Raw genomic sequence first — 12400 nt, 5'->3', positions numbered from 1 at the left:
GAGACCGGCAGACAAAAATGATAAGGAGTGGGAGATCTTGAGTCGTAAGGCGGTAGCTACAATTAGGAAATACATTCACAAAAGCCTCTTTGAGCACATGTCTGAGTCCACGAACGTGTACGAGTTGTGGACCAAGCTGGAGTCCATGATTCAGAAGAAGACTACCAGGAACAAAGCACACCTGGTTCACCGATTTGTGAAGCTTGAATACAAGGACGACATGAGCATCATTGAACACGTCAACACCTACAAAGGTATTGTTAATCAGCTGTCTAAAGCCGAGATGAAAATTGATGACGAGATGCAGGTTTTGCTGCTGTTGAGCTCGCTGCTAGAAAGCTGGGATACTCTAGGGGTGACTTTGAGTATATAATTTTTACTATAAGTAACAAATAATTTCAAGGCTTCTAATCCTTGTGCCTTAGTCGAATTAAGATGCTTCTAATGCCAATTATTTTTCTGCCCTTAAAGTATTACATTAACGGTTAACAACTAGAATTTCCCAAGGTTCCCAATCGGTTTCCATGGACTTCAAAATGAGTTTATTTACTGCACTCTTATTAATTTTTAACAACATGCACAGCGAAAAATTCTAAGGTCTCACTCTATGCAGATTCGGTTTTCATTAACAGCTAGGTACTACAAATTCATCATTCACATGGCATTATCTACAAGGTCTAGGGTGTGCCCAAGAGGCATAAAGCATGTTGTTAAATTTATTTAATTCATATAAGGTTTGATACAGTAGTATATTCCATCACCAATTACCTTATACTAATTTAACAAAACAGTAACTTGTGAATCAGCGAAAAATCCCAAAGCCTGCAAAAAATGTTCACAGAGGTCAAGATATAGTTCTTCCCCTTTAGCACACAATGGAACCTATTGTTTGGCATTTACACCGCCATAAGGTCAGACTCTAGATTACAAAGGCACTAAGCTAGGAGTCTACTTTCTGAACCCTTGGTTTAGGCCACGTGACCCATATGCACTAAAGAAAAAAACGTCTACATCACCAATATTGTTATGGACTTTGAGGTTATTACCCTAAAAGCTAGCTCAAACGATGAGAGTGTTCAAGGTCTTATAAAACTCAACACTGACTGGATGGTAGCCTTTTCCTTTTTGGCGGTTTCATTCACTTATCAGTATCCAGTACAACACATCTTTGAAAGGTATGACACCTTAATTCAGCCTATAGATATTCCTTTTCGTGGCCTCAACTCTCAATGAAAACACAAATTATTACAGACCTTGAGGTCACACCCCAAAAGCGAACTCAAAAGATGAAAGTGTCCAAAGTCTTATACACTCCAAATTAATTACCTATGCAATCAATATGAAACTAGTAACAAATATCCTCATGATTTTGTCGTACAATAATGTTTCGCTACATCGGATCGTGCATATCTCCATGATCTTCACGTGCATAACCTCTCACTCCACCACTCGTACTAAGGAATTGAATACCCTCACAACTGCCTATATTTATTAGAACTTAAGGCCCCCGGGTTTGGATCATCTCCCTTATTCATTATTCCACCTCTTTCATAGACTAACTTGAATGTCACAATCCCTGTTAGTGAATTGTCACCTATAGTCCACCTCCGTATATGGAAGGGCAACCGGCCAAGGAATTCAAATAACTACCAAGAAAGAAGTTCAAAGCAGCCTCAAATTTCATCCAAAGTATTCTTAAAGAAAACCAATGCAAGTTCATGCTTCCTAATTAAAATAAACCAATCAAAGAAAGTGGCGCAGCCTCATTTCTTGACATCGTAAAATTGTAAACCCAAAAAATCACAAGAGGGAGGATTACGATATGAAGGCAATCTCAATTTGTCCGATAAGGGTTAGATTCTAGTAAAAGGAAACAACGAGTAACAATAACGATACGGAAAAGTTACAGGAGAAAATTCGTCCAGAACCATAATTCCAGTGGCCACTACCTAAAGAAGAAAAGGGAGAAAGAAAGCTGGAAAAAAAGAGGCTTAAATAATATTACAATTATTATTTTATTTTATTTTGGAGTTAAATTATTACAATTATTTAGCACTAGTAATATTACTATTATTAATACATTATTATAATATTTAAATATTATTTTTTGATGATTAACATTTTATTTTAATCCAAAAATCAATATATAAACATATTTTGTAAATAAAATATATTAAATAATAATAATATAATACAATAATCATTAAAATAAATAAATTAAAAACTCTTTCATTTTGCGCCCAACAATTCTCTGCGAATTCAAATAGGTTATGGCATACCATCAAGTACATGGATTAATTAGTGGAGAATTTTTAAATTACTTAATCGGCGGGCGGGCGGGGGGTAACAGGTAATCGACATAGAACTCGTGAAAAAAATATAAAACCTGTTATCGCATTTTCTTATTTCCTTGCATGTAACATAGCAAAATAAGAATTCTCAGATAAATAATTAACATTACATATTCTTTTAATTTTTTATTTATTTTTACTAACTTATATTATTGATTTTGAATTATTGGATCCCCAGTGCTACCTACCCAAGGGACAAAATAATACGGACGCTACAGTGCTCCTAAAAAAGTCTCCTTTTTCTCCTCTTTTTTAAAAAAGAAAAAAGAAAAGAAAAGAAAAGAAAAAACAAGTATCCTTCTTTACCTCGTGCTATCACTCAGTGTAGCTTGTACTACCATGGCCAGCGACGAAGATAAGCTTCTTCACATAGTGATGTTCCCATGGCTAGCTTTTGGACACATGATTCCAAACCTTGAGCTAGCAAAGCTGATAGCTCAAAAGGGTCACAAAATCAGCTTCGTATCCACCCCAAGAAACATAGAACGCCTTCCCAAACTGCCACCAAACTTGTCTACTCTCATTAATTACGTGAACCTTCCATTACCCAAAGTGGATAACCTCCCAGATAACGCAGAGGCCACCACTGATGTCCCCTACGACGTCGTTAAATACCTTAAAAAAGCTTATGATGCCCTCCAAGAACCCTTGACCCATTTTCTCGAAACTTCCAAAGCTGATTGGATCGTCTACGACTTTGTTCCCTTTTGGGTAGGTTCCGTGGCTTCCAAACTCGGTATCAGGAGTGTGTTTTACAGCATTTTAATTTACTGCTCCGTTTATGAACTTCATGGGACCTGCTTCAGTTCTCATGAGTATTGACCAGCAACGGATAAAACCGGAAAACTACACCATGCCTCCGCCGTGGGTCCCTCTTCCGACTACCGTAGCATTTCGCTACTTTGAGGTAATGAAAAACACAGACAGTGCCCTCGACAAGGATTCTGGTGTTTCGGACTTGTACCGGATGGGTGCTAGTATCAAGAACTGCGATTTCGTGGCGATTCGAGGCTGCACCGAGTTCGAACCTGAGTGGTTTCAGGTATGTTTGTCAACAGCAATTTACAAGGCTCTTTACCGCTTTAATTTTTCAATTTGTTATTTAATCTATGATATTTATCAACAAGATGTTTGGTTGATGAATTTTTTTTTGAATACTAGGAAAATGTAATTGATAGGGAAATGGTTGAAAAGTGAGTTTGATAGGAAAATATAAAAAAAGTTGTTTGGTTGGAAAAAATTTAACCAGGCAAATTATGTAAGATTTATAAAATCTATGTTTGGTTTGAAGTAAAATATAGATGGAGAAATAAGTTACAATTACAAAAATATCCATATTTTTAAAATAACTATAAATTACGAAAATGTCCCTCTTCTTACCGCTGAATAGTAGCATCCTTGTGTCTTGTTTGCCATTTTTTTTTTAATTCCTGTTGTTATAAAAAAATAAAAAATAGAAGACCAGGCCTCCGAGGGGGCAGAGAGCACAGCTCTCAAAGGAGGCTTTAGAAGTAGATATTATAATGTGTATGATTTGATTAAAATATTTTAAGTAGGATCCATTTGCATAAAGCCCAACCTTTTATCCCCTCAGCCATTTGCATAAGCTCCAACTGCACAATCGAATCTGAAGCACGATAATATCATAGCATCTCTTATACAAGTTGTCAGAGGGTATAATGGTCTGATTTATTGTGGAGCCATGTGATTTACCCAGCTATCTATATAAAACCACCTCTCACAATGCTTTCTAAACGGTGCCAAAGTCTAGCATTCTTTCACAAAATTGAAAATGCTATGCATTATGGTTGCCTAGGAAATCAGCCATTTCTCTCTATACCAAACAAGTGCAAATCAGATTGCCAACTTCATTTGCATGGGATAATCTGAAAAAGTCCTCAACCAAACACCACCTAAGGGTAATTTAATGGTGGATAATACTTCTCTTATGTTGCATAAGAGAAGTATTTTCTCATGCTCAAACAAAAGTTAGGAGAGAGAAAAAAGTTAGAGTTGAGAGAAAAAAAATCTTGCAAGACCCATTTGAAAAATGTTAGTGTAGGAAATAATTTTTTTTTTATATAACATAAGAAAAGTAATTCCCTTTAATGATTTGGGGGACCACCGGCACTGCAACCCTTCCTCCTCACTCACATAGTTTTTTTTTTCTCTCTAATTGAGTGATACCTGCACCCTCTTCCGGTACTCACATAATTGTGTCAAGTGGCACAATTCCGTTAGTTTTGTTATTGTAAAATTTCACAATGTCATAATTTTTTAGTCGGATATCAAATTAAATATTTTTTTTATTTTATATAACTTTTTGAGATCTACGCAATGACATCTCATTTGACATATTTTATCTCTCACAAACATAGTTCAAATTTGTAAAAATTTGTAAAAATGTGGAACTATAATTACAAATTTGAACTATGTTTATGGAAAATAAAATATGTTAAATGAGCTGTAATTGCATGGATCTTAAAAAGTTATATAAAAAAACTTATCTAATTTGAATACCCGAGTCAAAAGTTATGGCCTTCCGAAGCTTTACGGTAACAGAACTAAGAGACTATGCTACTTGATATAATCCTGTGAGTGCCAGAGCGTAGTGTGGCGTCACTCAATTGAAAAAAAAAATAAGTGAGTGATGCAAGAAAAGATCACGTCACTCAGTCCTGCTAAGTCCCCATGCGACAGTAAATGATCTTTATTGATAAATATCGAAAATCAAATATCAAATTAATACATTAAAACCTCAAAAAGAAGAAGAAGAAAAAAACCTTTGGGTCAATGAGCCCAATTTACAATCCTATGATACAATAAAATTGTTGAATTTACGAATTTAAGTATGAGTTGACTATTAAATGCTGACCAAGTTTTAAAAATGAATGAACAAAGTGCACGCATAACTCTGATAAGTCTCGTCAACTTAATTATTTAAAATTGTGGATTGAAATTTAGTGTCACGTTTAATGGTGTCTGGATTTTTTTGTCTCCTGGGCACTTTATTGGCCTATGGCTAAGAATTTTTTATCCTTTTATTTTTCATTAATTATTTTTCTCCTTATTTAGAATTATCTACTAATCTATCCTTCTTTAATCGATTAAGCCAAGAATTTAATCGATTAAATGGTCAAAATAGGAAAAAATTGTTGACTTGAAGATTTAGTCGATTAAATCTCTTTATTTAATCGATTAAATCTCTCATGCATAAGGTTATTCTTCTGATAAAGAGGAAGATTTAATCGATTAAGCTGAAGATTTAATCGATTAAATCTTCATTTGACCATTTAATCGATTAAATATTCAATTTAATCGATTAAAGAGAGACAGACTGGTAGATAGTTTATAATAAGGGACAAAATGGTTATTAAATAATTAATTAGAGACAAAAAGGTGAAAAAGCCCTCTGGCTAGCCTACAATATTGCATGTAAAATAACACTCCCAAATATAACATTTTTGGGTTTTATAAGAGTTATGTTGTAGGAAAAGTGATTGTGTCATGTTATAGAGATTTGTTTTGCGTGCCGAAATTTTATTTATTTTTTGCATCAAAAAATATGGGCTCCATAAAATATTGTGTGTGTAGAAAACTTTCTTGTGTCATGTTAAATAATAAATGCAAATCCTAACATTTTTACCATAAAATTGGGGTTATTGATGACATATAAATTCCTTTTTTTTTCTTTTCCGAGTCTTAATATTCAAAACAAACTCTCGATGTCATAAGCGAAAACTAAGCCTAAATTTATATATAATTTAGCTTTAAAATGCACAATTTTTGTTTTATAATTGATTTTCTGGGCATTTGAGTTAGATTGCCTATACATTAAGGACCTATTTGGTGTGAGGTATAAGGGATGATATTATAAGTTTATATTATACGTTTTGACATTTTCAGTTGTTTGGTGTGGCCATCGTATAAAATAAACTTATACAGCATAATCCTTTAATACATCAAAACGATGTATAACTTAATCCGGCCTAAGGATGATGGATAATGCCTGATAAGAGATTGATGTATTAACATCGTTGACCAATGTAATTCTCAAAAATTAATATATTATTTTAATATTAATCTATTAAAATAAAAATTAATTTTTCAATATATTAATTTTTAAATATTGAATATTTTTATTTTTATAAAAATTAATTTATATTTTGGACACACTAATCAATATATTTTATAAAAATTAATATCATATGATATTTTTTGAAGAATTATATAAATTCTTTATTAAAGAATATTTTTTTGTTCAATATATTATTTTATATAATATCTTGCTAAATTCTTAACATAACAACTATTCATTTGTCATGTAACATGACAAATACATTTCCCTTAATTATATTGTTGTTTTATGTACTTTTGTTTTATTTAATTAAACTACAAACTAATATAGTGTAAGCCCTGCCACTCGTCAACGACTTACACGCATCTCATGTTCTTGAAATGCCAACCATTTTGTATCCTAGCTTTTGGTATATGAATTTTTTTTTTATCGGAAAAAATATATTACCCGCAATATGGTGAAAAATATTTGTAACAGGGTAAGTTAAGAAAAATTATTTGGTAGGCAAAAATTTTATCAAAATAATTTCGATTAATTTTACTGATGTTATATTTGATTTGTGATAAATTATTGATAAAAATCTTAAGAAAAATTATAAAATTACCCATTGTTTTGAATTTTGAATATGTTCTCTGTCAGACAAATTGTACTCCAAATTATACTTTTTTAGGGTATTTTGATCTTATGATTGAAAAACGGACCTGTCCATTCTGAGGATTAAAACAATACTATAGTTCAAAGTGCATTTTTTATTTTCAGAGTCTAGTGCAAAATGTATTTCACGGGCAAAATAATATACCGATATTTGTTAAATTCAACACAAATCAAACATGGTATATATATTTTACCTACCTCAAATTTTATCAGATTCTTCGTACCAAACAATCCCTTGGCTTCTTTGTGCGAGTTTCATTATATATAATTGGGAAAAAAATTTATATTTATAAATAATAAATTCTTACAAAATCAATTATATAATATGAGTAATACATTCTTGAGTTCATGTATTACATATAAATCATATTACATAATTGACTTTGTAAGAATTTGTAAATAAAAAATTTATAAATATAATATTTTCTATATAATTTTGAATAATTTAATTTTATAAAATTAATTTCACTTAAAATCTGAGTTTGAAGTAAAGTATATACACTTAAATTTTTTTATGTCAAACTAACCCAAAAAAAAAAAAAAAATTTATGTCCAAAATAAATTTGTAGTAAAAAATCAATGCAAATTTTTAATTTTATCCAGAAATTATATTTTTTATCTTTAATACAAAAGTACTTTAATCCTGAGACATAGGCTTAATCTCGAAACCACAAAAGATTAAAATTACAAAACAATTGATGTTCTGAACCAGGTGCTGGAGAACATTTACCAGAAACCAGTTCTCCCAGTTGGTCAACTCCCAAGCACAGGGCTCGACAGTGGTAATGAAAACAACGCGTGGCAGTGGATGAAGGATTGGTTGGACAATAAGTCACGTGGCACAGTTGTGTACGTGGCGTTTGGAAGCGAAGCGAAACCGAGTCAAGAGGAAGTCACAAAGATAGCTCTCGGGTTAGAAAAATCTGAGCTTCCATTTTTCTGGGTGTTGAGGGTTCGACGCGGGCCCTCCGACACGGTGGTGCTGCAATTGCCGGAAGGGTTCGAGGAGCGAACCAGAGGGCGCGGAGTGGTGTGCACCACTTGGGCACCGCAGCTTAAGATATTGAGCCACGAGAACGTTGGTGGGTTCTTGACTCACTCTGGTTGGACCTCTGTGGTTGAAGCGGTTCAGAACGAGATGCCGCTGGTTCTACTGACGTTTTCAGCGGATCAAGGAATAAACGCGAGGGTGTTGGAGGAGAAGAAGATGGGATACTCAGTGCCAAGGAACGAGCGAGATGGATCGTTCACGAGTGACTCAGTCGCTGACTCAGTGAGGCTTGTTATGGTTGAGGAAGAGGGAAGGATCTACCGGGGAAAAATTAAAGAGATGAAGGACTTGTTTGTCAATAGAGAAAAACAAGAAAGATATATCGACAATTTGTTGAATTTCCTCGGGAGAGAAACAGAACCCGCCGAAACTTGAAGAACGAAGATGAATAATTGAAATTGAAAACAACTTTGAAATTTCGTGGCCCAAGCGCGCTCTCCTTTGGGTTATTGATGCTATCATGTCGTATGCATGTCTTGTTTTTAAGATCTTTGTTGGATTTCAACAGTGAACGTGTATCATTGTTGTTGGTCACTTGTGATTTTTTCTTAATGATGACTTTGATTCTGTGAACGTGGAGAATTCAAATTTTCAGATCATTTTTTATTTACAATATGACATATTTTATTGGGTTTTACTAATATCTTGTTTAAGAAATTTTTGCAACTCACTTAAAAAAGGTGTAGGATTTAGGAATTACTTTTTTATTTTTATTTTTTAAACGGGATCATGATTGGTTTGTATATAAAGTAGAAGCTATCTCTTTTGCTACTAAGAGATTAATAGAATCTTATTTTATTTTTGATAAATTATTAATAAATAATTTATTAAAATTAAATGAGAGAATCATTTAATAAAAAATAAAATATATATTATATTATAACTGAAAAATATATCAAAAATTGGGTGTATTCATAACATTAAAGAAACTTTTGTTAACAGTGGCGGAGCCACTTGAAAGGTAGGTGGTGCCTCTGCACCACCTAATTTTTTAAATTAATATTGATTTTCTTAAAATAAATTTGATACTACCTTGATATTAGTTGGATTTTTAAAAATAATATAACTTTGGCACCTCCTAATTCTACTGGCCGAATCTTTTGGTACTATCTAACTTTTTTCCCTGGCTCTACCATTGTGTTGTGCTTCCTCCTTCAATGCTAAGACCAAGCCCATTGAGGGATTTCCTAAAAACCCTAACTCTAGATTCTACCTCCTCTATATATTCATTAGTTGTAGGTGAAGGGCTATGTTAGATTGAGAGAAAATTATTTGCGAGATTAGTGAGCAAAGCTTTGAGCTTTGAATTTGAGAGATCTCTAGAGACTTTGAGTGAAACATCTCTAGGGAAGTTTGATTATCACCATTGTTGGCAAGGATGAGTTAACCACCACTTTGGTGCATCTTGATTCTTTGTACCCATTATTTTCGTAGTGGATGTTTGAACTGGACTAGGTCCCGTGGGTTTTTACTTCTTCATTGGAGAAGGTTTTCCCATGTTAAAAATCTGATTGTGTTCTCTTTCTCTCTCTCCTCTTTATATTTTTTTCTGTTACGCTGCCCAACCTGATGAAGTTCAAGCCGAGGTAAGATTGCTGAGATCCGAGATCTAGGATCTTGTTAGTTGACTTCCACGAAAAGGCTCCTTAGCCAAGTTGAGGGAATCAATTTTCCAACAGTGGTATCTGAGCCCGAGTTCAACGGGTTCCGAAGGAGACGAGATGGAGATCAGTGGTATAATCCATAACGGAGATATGTTCAAGCTAACCGCAGACAATTTCACCTATTCAAGACCAATGATGGAAGATCATCTTTACTGCAAGGATTTACATGAGCCCATTATCCTTGATGAGAGACCGGCAGAAAAAACCGATAAGGAGTGGGAGATCCTGAGTCGTAAAGAGGTAGCTATAATTAGGAAATACATTGACAAAAGCCTCTTTGAGCACATGTCCGAGTTCACGAACGTGTACGAGTTGTGGACCAAGCTGGAGTCCATGATTCAGAAGAAGTACCAGGAACAAAGCACACCTGGTTTGCCGATTTGTTAAGCTTGAATACAAGGACAACATGAGCATGATTGAACACCTCAACACCTACAAAGGTATTGTTAATCAGCTGTCTAAAGCCGAGATGAAAATTGATGATGAGATGCACGCTTTGCTGCTGTTGAGCTCGCTGCCAAAAAGCTGGGATACTCTGGGGGTGACTTTGAGTAATTCGGCTCCTGAAGGAAAATTGAAGATGGATGCCGTAACAGATAGTCTCCTGATCGAAGAAGTCAAGAGAAGAGAACGAGGTGTTTTGAGCACGTCTAAGGCCAACGTTGCTAAGAACAGAGAGAAATCTGACTCCCGGGGTAGAAGCAAGAGCTGGGGTCGAGATCGTGACAGACGAGAAAAGTCCAGAGGTCGATCAAAGCCGAAATATTAGTTGAAGTGCTTCTATTGTGGGAAGACAGGGCATAAGAAGCCAGACTGCTGGACTTTGCAGAATGACGAGAAGAATGGCTCTATGAAGCCTGATCAGATTATTCCCAAGAAGATGGAAGACAAGAGCACCACTGCGGTGGCTGCCAACTCGGATGCCGAGATATTTCTGCTTGGTGAGGATAATTATTTGAATGTTGCATATGATGACTGCGCCTGAATTGTTGACTCTGGTTCCTCCTTCCATGTTACTCCATACAAAGGTTTTTTCTCCTCTTACCGAGGTGGTGATTTTGGAGTCGTGAAGATGGAAAATCAAGTGACCAGCAAGATTGTTGGTGTCAGTGATGTGACCCTGACCACCGATGTTGGGTGTCGACTTATGTTGAAGGATGTGAGGCATGTATCTGACATGTGTTTAAACCTAATCTCGGTAGGCAAGCTTGACGATGTCAGGTTAGTGAACTACTTCGGTAGTGTTAGATGGAAGCTGGCCAAGGGAAACTTGGTTGTTGCCCGAGATAAGAAGGAAGACTCCTTGTACGTGATGCAAGGAAAGATCAATGGCGGAGAAGCCAATTTTGTCCGAGATGGACCTAGCTTGGAGTTATGGCACAAACGCCTCGGCCACATGAGCAAGAAAGGGCTTCAAATCCTGAACAAGAAAGGATTACTGACCGGGTTGAAAGGCCAAGCGTTGGAGAGTTGCACGCACTGCCTAGCTGGAAAGCAGCACCAAGTTTCTTATTTGAAACCGGATCAACCCAGAAGACACATGTATATTCTTGACCTCGTCCATACTGATGTTTGCTCTACGTCGGAGAGATCCCTTGGAGGAGCTCAGTACTTTGTTTTATTCATTGATGACCATTCCCGCAAAGTGTAGGTATATTTATTGAAGTCTAAAGACAAGGTACTCCAATCCTTTAAAGAATTCCATGCAATGGTTGAAAGGGAGACTGACAAGAAATTGAAGGTAGTCAGATCTGACAATGGTGGTGAGTATTGTGGCCCTTTTGATATATATTGCTGAGCGGCAGGGATCCGACTTGAGAAGACGCCCCCCAAGACTCCACAGTTGAATGGACTGGCTGAGAGGATGAACCGAACTATTGAAGAGAATGTCTGAAGCATGTTAACCAATGTTGGGATGCCGAAATCATTCTGGGGAGAAGCCGTCAGAACTGCTGTTGACTTGATCAACCTCTCACCATCACGACCACTTGAAGGAGAAATTCCAGAAGAAGTCTGGACAGGTCGGAAAGCAGCCTATAATCAACTGAAGATGTTTGGATGCCGAGCTTTCGTGCATATCCCTAAAGATGAAAGGGAAAAACTCGATGCGAAGACTAAAGAATGCATTTATCTTGGTTCGCCGAGATGTGAGTTCGGATTCCGACTTCGGGATCCAATCAACAAGAAGATAATGAGAAGCCAAGATGTAATCTTTCATGAAGATGAGACCATTCATGACATCTCCAAGCCTAAAGTTCAAGTTACTGTCAGACGTGAAGAATCCATCCCTCCTGTCCGTGCTAATTTATGGGGAGATTCCGACTCGAGGAAGTCGACGACGTGATACATGATGAGATTTGTCGGAGGAGTTGTCTCTTAGCAATCAAGACTTCAGAAGTGTGTTGCACTATCGACAACCGAGGCTGAGTACATTGCCGCTATTGAGGCAAACAAAAAGATGTTGTGGATAAAGAAGTTCCTCATGGAACTCGGCCATGATCAAGACAAGTACGAGCTGGGTTGTGACAATCAAAGCGCAATCCATCTTGCGAAGAATTCGACTTATCACTCCTGCACTAAGCACATTGATGTGAGGTATCAC

At 35.8% G+C, this 12400-nt stretch overlaps 1 pseudogene; it reads left to right on the top strand.

The window, feature by feature from the left end:
- Window positions 1–2690: 2690 nt before the first annotated feature.
- Window positions 2691–8509, top strand: LOC133317188 (UDP-glycosyltransferase 91A1-like; annotated as a pseudogene).
- The last annotated feature ends 3891 nt before the right edge of the window (window positions 8510–12400 follow it).

Source organism: Gastrolobium bilobum, unplaced genomic scaffold (genome assembly GCF_033153095.1).
Source record: "Gastrolobium bilobum isolate Gb01-03AN ecotype WA unplaced genomic scaffold, APGP_CSIRO_Gbil_v1 utg192990, whole genome shotgun sequence".
Classification (NCBI taxonomy): Eukaryota; Viridiplantae; Streptophyta; class Magnoliopsida; order Fabales; family Fabaceae; genus Gastrolobium; species Gastrolobium bilobum.
Note: the sequence above shows the minus strand (reverse complement) of the source record. Positions and strands in the feature narration are given on the sequence as shown.